This window comes from Parasteatoda tepidariorum, chromosome 10, assembly GCF_982258835.1.
Source record: "Parasteatoda tepidariorum strain Cologne lab strain chromosome 10, Ptep-v5.0, whole genome shotgun sequence".
Classification (NCBI taxonomy): domain Eukaryota; kingdom Metazoa; phylum Arthropoda; class Arachnida; order Araneae; family Theridiidae; genus Parasteatoda; species Parasteatoda tepidariorum.
In genome coordinates, this window is record NC_141764.1 from 30,353,816 (window position 1) to 30,366,501 (window position 12,686).

General features: G+C 23.9%; 1 long non-coding RNA gene across 4 annotated transcripts; it reads left to right on the forward strand.

Annotated features, from left to right (window-relative positions):
* Positions 1-6,695: 6,695 nt before the first annotated feature.
* Positions 6,696-12,156, forward strand: LOC147802475 (uncharacterized). 4 transcript variants are annotated; one of them, XR_015429651.1, is made up of 4 exons: positions 6,696-6,847; positions 8,670-8,731; positions 9,644-9,708; positions 12,035-12,156. It is a non-coding gene; the product is annotated as an uncharacterized LOC147802475 (long non-coding RNA). The 4 variants fall into 4 exon arrangements; XR_015429653.1 differs by having other exon boundaries at positions 6,845-6,878; XR_015429652.1 differs by lacking the exon at positions 6,696-6,847 and adding an exon at positions 7,329-7,347.
* The last annotated feature ends 530 nt before the right edge of the window (positions 12,157-12,686 follow it).

Sequence of the window (12,686 nt, forward strand, 5' to 3'; positions counted from 1 at the left end):
TAAAAATGGAGAGAGTCTCGCTTTTTATGATTTATGGGTACAACTAAGCATCATAATTTTTTGCACTTTTTTGGATTTTTAAACCCCTTGTATCTGAACAGTCAAGAGTTTGTAAATGATTCAAATAAATCAAATTCATTCTCATTCATGTGTTTTAAAATTATAAGCAGATATATTTGTTTGTAGGAAAAAAAAACATTATAAAGCGAGAAATCAGTTTCAACCTTCCTTAATTTTAACAATTGATATAATAAATCGGTAGCTTACTTAATTAGCTATATCTCGTGGTTCGTGCACTAATAAAGAAAGCTAAAATATAAAAAGAAAACTATAAACGAAAAATTAACGGTAACGAAATTGTTAAATCTTCTTATTTCATAAATTAGTAAAATCAAATTTTTCTCTCATCTTGACACAAATGCAATAAAAGTTAGATCTTTTGTAATTCATACATTTTAATTTTTTAATGTCCTAATTTTTATGAGTTAAGGTGGAAACTTCTAACCGTATTTCATTTATTAAATTGGCTAAAATGTTCAGACTACACAACATCATTTTTCGTTCTTTTCTTTATCTTTCATCTCTTTATCTAAGCAGTCGAAAGTTTGTAAATTATTTAAATCATGGTGAACGACTATTTGAGTCTTTCACAACTATTGAGATAATATAGTACGTTTATAGTACGCCATGATACAAATTAATCAAGTTTCTTTAAATGCTTCAAATATAAACACATATATATTTTTGTGCAGGTAAAAAAAGAACATTAAAAAACAAGAAATTAGATTCTTTGAACCCTCAAAAATTTGAGTAATTTATCTGATAAATTTGTAATAAGCTTCGTGTTCATGCATCACTGCGATATTTCTTGAATATCTTGATTTTTTTACAACGTAAGCACATTATATTTCTTAAACAAATGCGCAAACAGAAGTTTAACTGTTATGAAACTCTGAAGAAGCATCATAGTATTTTTTTCCCCATTATAGTAATAACTTTTAAGTAGGATTATTTTAAAATTTCTTGTTAGAATTTGTTTTACTAATTAAAGAAATGTTTAATATTTTTTTTCAAGCACAAGTTAGACACTGTTAATAAATTATTAAAAAAAGGAAGAAAATTAATGGTAATAAAATTGTTAAGTCTTCTTATTTCGCAACTTCAAAAATTAGTACTATTCAACTAGACACAAATGCGTAAAATGTTGGATCTTTTATAATTCATGCACTTAAATGTCTATTTTTTAGTATATTTACTTTGAGGAGTTAACTCAGATACTTCTAAACTGGATTTCATCTTTTTAATTAGAAAAATATTCTGCAAAAAATTATCAATATATTGTATTTTTATTTAATTTTTATATGAAAAAATTCATAAACAGTGGCAGGAAAACTACTAAATTATTGAGCCGAATCCTGAAAGAAATATTTACTATAATACGTTTCCCTCTGAATAAAAAAGTCCTAAGGAGCGAAGTCCCCTCCGCTATTTTTGGGTGTTTATTTTAACTTTACATTTTGCTTTGCTGTACAAAAAGTATAAGATTTAGAAGTTTCAAATTACGAAGGATAAGCGGTGGAGGCTCAGGGGAAGGAACGCTAGCCAACTAATGAGTTTTGAGGATTTGAATCTTAAGAATTGCTGGTTGATACGAATTTCGTACCCGGCTGACATAAAATATTCCAAGTGATAGACGCATCGTGGATTATTAGAGTCCCCTCTTCGTCTTGCTAATCACGGGAGGTTTTCGTGGTTTATCTCACCATGAAAAAGTTCTCCACGAAGGCAATTCGTTCCCGATACTTTTGTACAGGAGTTCTCTTATTTCTTGGTTTAGATTCAAAATTACAAGGATATAAAGTTGAACACTGGTAACCATGAGATCAAATTCGGGTTGGCTGTTCAACAACAGTTATAAAATAAAATTACAAAGGATTACAGAAAAATGAACAGAGAGTGCGATGAAAATGAAAATGACTATTCTATAATTAGTTTAGAAATTGTTATCTGCAAAATCTGGTGTAAAAAAATACTGTACTGGCTGCTTTGTAGAACACAGAAATGCAAATACTAATTAGAAATTTTGCGCTCTGTAAAGGCTAATTTTGATCTTGAAATTAATACCGGTATTCAAATATGTTCGAAAATTAATTGCAATTTTATTATTGCCTTTTACGCACCTTTTTTCTTCTTTTTCTTTTCACGTGATTGTTCTTATGATGAGTTGTAGAGAAAATTTCGATTTCGATTGTTAGCTTAAAAATCACTAATTGTTAATAAAAAAATACTGCGATTGGTTGATATGTTCGCTAGAAAAGAAAATTTAATCAAAACTACCAAAATATTGTAAAACTTACTTTATTTCCGGCTATAGGGAAAAACCAAAAAGCTCAGTATTTTTTAACGAAGTGGTTTAGTAATGTTTTCGGTAAAGTAATAAAAAATTTAGATTTTATAATATGAGTTGAAATGCGAAAAACGTGGTAAAATTTTATAATTTTACCATGATAGTTTAGAGCACTGTATAAAAACCATTTGTTCAGAAAAATTTACTATTCAGTTTTATATTTTTTACTAAATGTGAGGTTAAAAGAGCTATAATTTTGAAAGCTAGAGTATCCGGTTAACTGCTATCATTTTAACAAAAAAATTACCAAATAAATGGTTTAAATACTTGGTTTTATTAACAGAGCTATGGTTTTGTTTTGAAAAAATTTTATTATCATAGAATGCGGTAATTTAAGAAAAACTTTTTCTTCGCGTAGTTGGCTGAAAGGTAACTTGGTTAAAATTTAATTTGCTGAAAGGGCGGATTTATGTGTAAACTTAACAAGAATTTTGTTTCGAAATTCCAATATGTTTGAAAGCAATTGAAAATTTAAATACTCATTCGTTATATCTTTCTTTAAGTTTTTTTGCTTTAAATATTGACCATTGACTATTTATCCATTGTCATAAAAAATTTATTTTATAAACATGCGCTCAAGTTGTTGTCAATAAAAAGTAGCGAAAGACAGCCAGAGAGAGAGAGATTTGTTTGTTGCCTAATATCACTCTTAATAATTATATTGACATTTTTAAAAACAATAAACTTAATAAATAACGCTAAAACCGTTCCCTGTTTAAACTTCAATAAGTCTTGTTAACGAGTAATATTACTTCTCATTTTTTTTTCCAGTTGAGTTACACAATCTAAATTCCTTAAGTTTTTTTTTCTTTCAAGTACAGATAATTATTTTTCAAATTTATTAAATCCTCTATTTCATTATGCTTAGCAAAATGTTCTTACATAAAGCTGCAATACTTGTATATTTTGAAAATAAAATGTTATGTGTTTTGCGAAAAGTGAAAAATATTGCAGCTTAAGGAAGTATATATAAAGAAAAAAAATCAATGATGAATGAACGATAAGCAATTACGGGAGTGAGCGGAGTAAGAAAAGGGTAAAGCCTGCTATTTTTTATTTTTGTATAAATGGAATGATTTTTAAACAAAAAATAGACAGGTAATTTTTAACTATGCATTTAATGAAATATTTAAAGTTTCAAATGATAAAATAAAAAATAACGTTTTTCATGTGTCATAGCTATGCAAATAATAGCAAAATAAAAACTGATGTTACTTCAAAAAATTTCGATGCATGTTTTGAAATATAAACTGCGTGTATATAAGTGTGTTTCAAAGTATAAATTTAAAATATAAACTAAATAAAACTGTTTGAAAACTAATAATGGATTTCTAAAATCAATGTTGTTGCTTAAACGTAAATAAAATAAAGTTTTAAAGTTAAAGTTACGATTTTTATGTTAAAGAATTTAAAAATCATGAATTTTAATGCCATAGAAAGTATAAATATGCATAGCTAAATAGAATTTCATCGTATGAATATCATCTGTAAGAAAGTTAAAAGAACATCATTATCCTTATAAAGATAGTTAAAAGAAGTAAGTATTTAGTAGAAAAATAAAGTAACCTCAAATTTTTGCTTTAAGTATCCAAGGTAATGAATTTGTTGCAGTTGGTTATTTAGGATTTTAAATCTTTCTGATCATTAGCTTTCAACCAAAAATAGAATTATTTTTTAGTAATGTAATTGAATGATATAAAAAAAACCAGTCGTCATGCATTCATTCATAAACAAAAACAAAAAAATTCTTAACTCGGGGAGTGATTTATAAAGACTTTTAGACGAAAATATATATATATTTTTTTAAAAATTTATAATTTTGTAGTGCTAATATTATATTTTACACAGCCAGTTTGCTAATGTAAATAAATTTGCCCAATTAAAGTTATTTAATTATTTATAATACTGAAAGAAAACACAAATAATTAAGATCAAAAGGAAAAAACTTCTTTGAAAAAAACGCGCTAAAAAGCAGCAGAAATTTCAGAAAAAAGTATCAATACAAAACAAATGAAATAAAACAAAAATACGACCACCGAAGCCGACGTCTTCAGGGGGTACCGGCCCCGGTAGCCATTAAAAACAAAACCATTTCTATTTGAGGGAGAAGCAAAAGCTTAAAATATCTCCCTCAGTACCCCGATGGTTTTGTATAGAGGTCCAGGAAAAACAAGATACATTCAAAAGAATAAACAAATTACGAAAAGAAAATCAATAAAAATCATCAGAAAATTAAAAACTCACAGTCACAGATCAAGAATCAACTTCAAAAGCGGAGGAAAAGAAAACACTAAAAACTGAAAAACAACGCCCCCTATAATAATGCGCAGTAAAAGTTTAAAAATGATATGAAAAGTTCAGGAGAAGGAGATACGTAGATAAATTAATAGAATGCTTAACTGGGGCTGCTCAGTTAAGACTAGAATTGCGCCCTGTTAAAAGAAAAAATATAAAAAAAACCTAAAAACCATCAATCATTTTTTTAATTAAAAAATTAACATTACAAAAATTAAAAGGAAAATCATTTTTACTCAAATTATTTAAAAAATTATCCACAGCTTCTCGAAAACTTTCAACATTATTACAAATTTTCTTGATCCTAACTAATTGCGAAAAAACAAGATTTTTGAATATTTTACTACACAAATTAGTTTTAAAGTTGCAGAAAAAAATAACATTAAAATTAAAGGCTTTTCTTTTATCAAACACACCAATTTTAATAAAATTGTTAACAATATCAATTTTAAAATCTAAATATTCAATATTAAAGCAATTTTCATTAGTTTTTTTCAGGACCAAATCACCAGGATAAATTGTATAAATAAAATTAAAATCGTCACAATTAAACAAAATCAAATCATCAATGTATCGGAAAGCATTAAGTACTTTATGTTCAAGAAATTTAGCCTCAAAAAAGTGCAAAAAAATGTTGGCAAAAGCCCCAGAAAAGGAATTACCTTGTGGAATTCCAATAATTTGTTTATAAAAATCTAAACCATTAAAAAGAACATTCTCAAAAAGATTAAACTTGCATAAATCTAACCAGTTAAACCTATCAATTTTTTCATCAAATAAATACTTGTCATAAATACCTTCACAAATCTCAATAATTTTTTCATGTGGTATGCTGGTATACAAATTTTCAAAATCAAAAGTGTTAATGCTGGAAATATCATTACTTTTAATAAAATCCAAAACTTCAACATTACTTTCAATAATAATATTTTTTTCTTTTTTAATTTTAAGCAAAATAATTTTTAAAAAACAAAAAAACCTTTTACTAATATCAGAATTATAACTATTAGTACCACATGCTATAAACCTAAATTTAATTGGATTTTTATGAAATTTAACTATTGGAAATAAATATGGAAATGTAATCCTATTTAATTTAAATTTTAATTTTTTACTAAATGCAATAATTCTTTTTTCAATAACTTTTTTATCTTCTTTTAACTTTAAATAGGTATTATTTGCATTATATTCTCCAATAATCAATTTTTTAAAAAAATATTTACACATAATACAAAAATTATTTGAAGCTTTATCTACAACAGTAACAATGAATTTATCCTTAAGATTTTTAATTCTAACCCTTTCAATAATTTTAGCTTTCCACTCAGAAAAACCTTCAACAGGCCAATGATATTTTCTGGAAATTTTTGCAATAAAAAAATCTAGATCTTTTTTAATGGATAAAATAAAATCTTCTTTTTTCATCTTAACTCTGGTTCTAAATTTTGAACCCTTACTTAAAATGCTAATTAGATCCTGATCATCCACAATTTCCATTATTTATAAAAAATATTTCATAAAAGTAGAACGTGTTTTTATGTACTAAAATTGTTAAAAAGCTGATGAAACCTAAAAAATGGTTTATTTACTTAAACGTCCTTAATTATGGAATCTTTACTGTTCATTATAAAGAAGCGATATTCTAATTTACTACTCCGCAAATCAAAATATATATGTAAGCATTATTTCCCAGTTTATATGTATTAAAAATTTTTCTTACGAAAAGTACTCAAATGAATTTTGACTTCAATAATTTTTTAATTTGGTAAGCTTGCTTATCGCTAATAGTTAATAAAATATTTTAGTGCAGATTAATTTTTTATTATGAGGACCAGAAATTGTCTTTAAGAATTCAAAATAGATATTCATTACGGTTTGAAATCACCAGATAAGTATGTTTGAAGTCCTTTAACTAAAAAGAATGTGGGGAAGCACATTTTGTCCCCTACCCCCAATTCTAAGAAACATTCCTTTCAAGTACGGAAAAGCTGCTCAGTAGGTGGTCGTTGATTACTTGTATGTAACAAGCTAAAAGATTCATTTGGCGAAAAGGGTGTAAAAAGAAGGAGATAAACGTAGCCCCTAAAGGTAGCCCCTAGTTTTCTTCTTTCTTCGAAAAATAGAAATGGCGCCACTTGAGAGCAAGTAAGTAACAAGTTTTTTCTCTTTAGTTCATGTAATTTAAAAAAATTTTTAACTTATTTATTAAATAGCTTTTTAAAATTAGTTTAATTCGCTTTGATTTTATTTGCTAAGTTTTTAGAAATTATGTTTTATAACTATAATACTTCAGTTGGCTATTTTATCTTATGCTTTCCTGTTGTTTAGTTTAAGCTGCTAGTTTAGTTTTAAAATGAATTAGACGATTTTTTTAATAAATAAAAGTTCAATTAACTCTATCTAATAAAAGAAAAATTTATGATTTCTTATGCATTAATTAAAAATGCTTCTTTCATTTTTCGGAAGCATTGATTAATTTAATAATTTACTTCATTTCGGTAGCCATATTTTTTCTCTGAAGGATTGTTAAAAAACATTATTTGAATTATCTAAACCGCGGGTGTCACTTATTGTTTCAAATAATAATTTTGATTAGATATAAGAAGAAATATTTTTTGAACCACCATAAAATAAATAAATAAATAGTAAGAGTTTAAATTTTCTCATCTCTAATTAGTTACTTTATATTTAAATTATACTTTAATTTTGATATTTTTCTGCTTTGACTTTTTTAAATTAAAAAAAAATAATAATAACGTTGGTAAACATGTAAAAATTGTTCCACTAAACACTTCCACTTTTAAAGTTTTTTTGAGTATTTTCAGAATATATTTTTAAACAATTTAAATATTTGTTTTGATACTCAATATAATATATTCTTTGTTCTAAATAAATAAATAACAAAATGACATATTAAATAGAAGGACAGTATTTCTAATTTTTATTTTGTTGTTTTTATACTTCTTTTGCATTTAATGAATTGCTGTAGAGGTATAAGAACATTTCAAATCTTTATATTAAGTTTAATTTTACGATTAAATTTGTTCTAAAATGAATTAATTCGTTATAAAATTATTATGTTGTGAAACTGAATTTGTTATAAAGCAAATTTAATTTAAAATTACGTTCAATTTTTTTGAATAGAAATTAGAATATTATTTCATGGTTATTATTTTTAAAATTTATTCATAAGTATAATAATATTTTCTGTATAATAATTTTTTTCATGAAATAAAGCTTTTTGTATTAAATATTGTTGGTCCTCAATGCTATAAAGACGATTACTAATTCTTTTTTTCCAGTTATTGTGCAAAATCTATAATTTATCTCATGTAATTTATCTTCTTCTTAATTTACTATTTTGAGTTTTTAAATGGTTGTTAATTCTAAAATATACCTGTTCAGCCTTCACCTTTGACAATTTTGTGTTTAAGAAAGTGTATACATTTTCTACAAAAAAGAATTTTTATTAATTGTTTAATTAAAATTTATGATGATAACTGCGTAGTGGAAATATATAATCTAAAAATTGTTGGAAACTATTCCTCAAAAATTCAGGAAATTTTATTTTTAAAATTGAGAGGGAGCCCTAACTAACAAAAGCTTTATTTAGAATTTTTCTATTTATTTTAATTCTAATTTATCTATTTATTTTAATTCTAATTGGCTAAAAGACTAGTTCTTTTTCTAAATTAGAATCAAAAAAATTTTAAGAGAAAATTTGGTAAGGTAAAATTTGGTAAACATTCAACTTATCGTCAGTTACCAAAAATATAAATATTCGCCGTAATTTTAATATATGATCCTTCTCTTTCCTTTAAATCAAAATTAATTTCATTTAAATCAAAAAATTGTTTTTAACAAAAATTATAAAATATAATTAGTTAGAAACAGTTTTGATTTTGTTGATTTTTAACTGTTTTTATGACGATCATACTCTAATTTATTCCTTTTCTTTTATGGAAAGACAGGGCGAAAGATCCAAGAAATGCTAATCCAGCGATCAACAGCCATCAACAGCTAAATAAGGTAAGAACATAGTGAAACATTAAATATTAATATTTTTTTCAATTAAATCACATATTTTTGATTTGCAAAAGAATTTTGATTTTTTTAATTAATAATTATTGTGCTTATCAAAATTAAGTTCACTTTATGTATTTCTCTAACACAGTCTTTATTAATAACAAGTGTTTTTATTACTCATATAAGCTTTTATATTTATATTTTTGCAATATTCTTATTTAATAATTTCTTAATAAGGTTTCGTAATAAATGAAAAATGCACTTTATGAATGTATAAATTAGGTGAAAAGATGTGCTGACAATTTTATATCATTTCGATATTTTAGTATTTGTTTTCTCTGTTTTCATGCCTGTTATAACATTTTTTTATCATTCTATTTTTTTAATTAGTTAGAAAACAAAATTTTAAAAGAAATTATTTTTACTGTTAAAATAACTACGTAAAGTTATGAATGAATAACGAAATATTTTTCGTTATTTTATTTGAAATGATAATATTATATAACATTTCATTTTTCCATAAGTTTCACCAGCATATAATATTCGTATTAAAGCAATTATTTTAGCAAATATTTTTTACTTAAAAAAATACATGAAAAAAATTAAAAACTTTGTCCACATTAAATTTGGGCTGAAAGGCTAAAAGTATTCCCCTACAAGCTCGTGCTAAGTTTTATTGAATTTACCAATTCACATTTAGTTCCTCTAACACACCACATGCTTAGAGTATAAACAAGATAAATGATAAACAATGAACTTATTGTCATATTCCGTAACTGAAATAAAAATATTTACATTAATCTTCATACATGATTTTAGAAAGTTTTTTTTTTTAATGTTTCGATTTTGTTGTTTTTGTTTTAACTAATTTTACAACTATCATATTCTAATTATAGTTTTTTTTTTCTTTCATAGGGAGTCAGGATGGAAGATCAACAATGAAGATAAAACTCAAAATTTAAAAATCAACAAAAAGGATGGTAAGAAATAAATTTATATTTTACCTTAGGTTACCATATGGTTGAAAAGAAACCAGTTTTTTTTGTTTAAACTGGGGGTTTTGTGTTTTTTTAAAACAATTTGTGGAACATTATTTTAAGCCAATTGAAATTAACCGAGCCAATTCAAGGTCTTTCATAGCATTTAATTATTCCTTTAACTATTAATTAATATTTTCAATAAACAACTAAAAATATCCACTCTTTTCTTTAAATATATTAACAAAATATCTAATAAAAAAGGAAAGAACTAAATATTTAAGTATGCAGCTTTATTTAGCAAGCAAAATAAACATTCAGCATTTAAATTTGATTTTAGTGATACCATAAAGAATGATTTTCTACCTTGCTTGCCCGTAATATAGAAATGCTATATTTCAATATTGTTTAATTAATGTTATTATTTAGATGTGTATAATTTATGATATTAGTATGTAATTAAATTTCATGGAACATAATTATTTTTTAATCCATTAACATAATATAAATTTTTATATATTTAAGGCAATATATCATATATATTTTATATGAATTATAATTAAAAAAGTGTTTTCTTATATGGTGCATTATAATTATTTGATAAAAAAGATACAAAATTGATAAGGAAAGATTTGATAAAGGTAAGTTTTTATACTAATAGTTTAATAATAAAGTATAAATTTTCTCTCCATTTATTTTAGCATAATAGTTTATTTAATAAGTTAAATAATATCCGAGTTCATAGTCCTGAAATTTCTGAACTCCTGATAAAGAAAAAAAAACAACTTTATTCTCATGTTTTTTTAGCTTTTTGCTCTGATTTCTGACAATGTCTGTGTTCGATTTTGTTGTTTTTGTTATCACATATTCTACAAATACTAATGCAGTTCCTAAAACTATCAGTTTGAATAATCAAAAGATTTGTATTTCTGATGTAATATATATATACATATACATATATATATATATATAAATGCCAAGACACATATATTTACTTTGCCTTCCTTTCAAAATAATTGAAACTCCACTAAAAAGTAATTTATTAAGGATGTCACGAATTTAATTGCAGATTTTAAATAAATATTGGTATGAAATAATATTAAATAATTGATACTGGTTACAGAAGTACTATTAACATTTCCTAATTATCAATCTCAAACTGTTAGGAATCGCTCATTAATAGAATTAAAAAAATTATTCAAGCTTTGTTTCTGGAATTAAAAAATTTATATTTAGAGCAGATTATACTTTTTTGTTAATTTTTTTTTACAGTTAACTGATAAATGTATAATGTACCAACAATTTGGTTATTAATATAATGTCGCATTAAATAAAATTAAATATAACATGAATATTGTTAATAAATTGTTGGGTTTAAGAAAATCATTTAAAAAAAAAATTTTTTTTCTACGTTTACCATTCAAAACATTGAATGAATTGTTTTCATAACACTTAACATTACTTTAAAATATTATTATAGCTACAATAGTTAACATTTCTAACTAAGATGGTTAAAATTATTTAATTATTACAAAACTAATTGAATAAATAGAATTATAATTATGTTTTTCATTCTCAATTTGCTAATGAATGTTAAAGTTTTTGATACTATTTTTCAATTAGATATCTAAAGCAGATTAAATTAGTTTAGATCAGATTGCATTGCTGAAAAAACTTTTTTAAATTACTTTGGGTAGAATAAGTCTTGATATCTATGAGCTACATATATATGAACTGCATTTAAATAATTAAAAAATGAAATGTGAATAATTTTAATATGTTTGGCAGTTGATCTATTTTAAAAAATAATAATTTGCTTGCATATCCCTTTCACCATTTCTTAGTAAATAACCTTATTAATGGAAAAAAAAGACTTGAATTAAACATACTATAAATAATGTTTTTATTAGTTACATAGTATAAAAAGTATTTATAATTATAATAGTTAAATGATAAGTTTATTTAAGTAATTGATTTTTTTCAAATCTATTTCTTTAAATCAATACTTTTCTTAAGTATAATCATTAAAGGGATGTATGACTATAATAATTTACATACATATCTCTTTTATTATTTCTTAGTGAAATACTATCATTATCTCTGAAATCAGATCTTAGTTGTTTTTTTTAAATGCAACCTAAAGAATGCATATTTATTAACTAAATTCAATATCATATTTTTATAATTAAATTAATAATTTTTTGTAAAAATAATCAGCTTGTCTTAATCCATGGCTTTTAAAAAATCAGTTGATTTAAATCAATGATATTTTTTTTTCTGTGAACATTTAATATATCTATAGTAAAATAAGTTGCTTTATTTTTTGCAGGAAAAAGGCTCATTGAAATAAAGCTTCTGGAATGGGATAAAGAAAATATATTTGTCCATATGTAAATAGTGTATACAGATGTATTGATTTGTTACAAGGAAATAAAACTCCTTCATGGTTTATTTTAAGCTTTATTGTTGTTAAAATTCCTGCTTTTATATATTTAAAATTACTAAAATGGTGTATTATTTACTAGTACAAAATATTTTTTTTTTTGAAAAAACTATTTATGATATATACTGTTTATCTAATATTTAATAAAATTAATGACTTGATGAATATACACAAAATTATAGGATAAATAAACTTTTGTGTGTAAGTTTCTATCAATAAAAGCTAGATGTAGGTTTTAAATATATAAGCATTATTTTAAAAACTTAAATAACTTATTTATTGAGTTGCATTGTGTTTTATTTTAGAATAAAAATTTGTACTTAATTTCCTCTATCTCAAAATGCTTAAAAAATTTAAATACTCAATTCAAAAAGATTTTTTTTTATATGCTTCTACTTTAAATGATAGCGCTTATAATTGTTTAAAATGAAATAAAAAAAAGTCTATTTTATTGTACGAAGATTCATTGGACATTTGGTTATAAATTAAATAATTGTTTTACACCATTTTGTTTTTTATATTGTCATAAAACAGTATG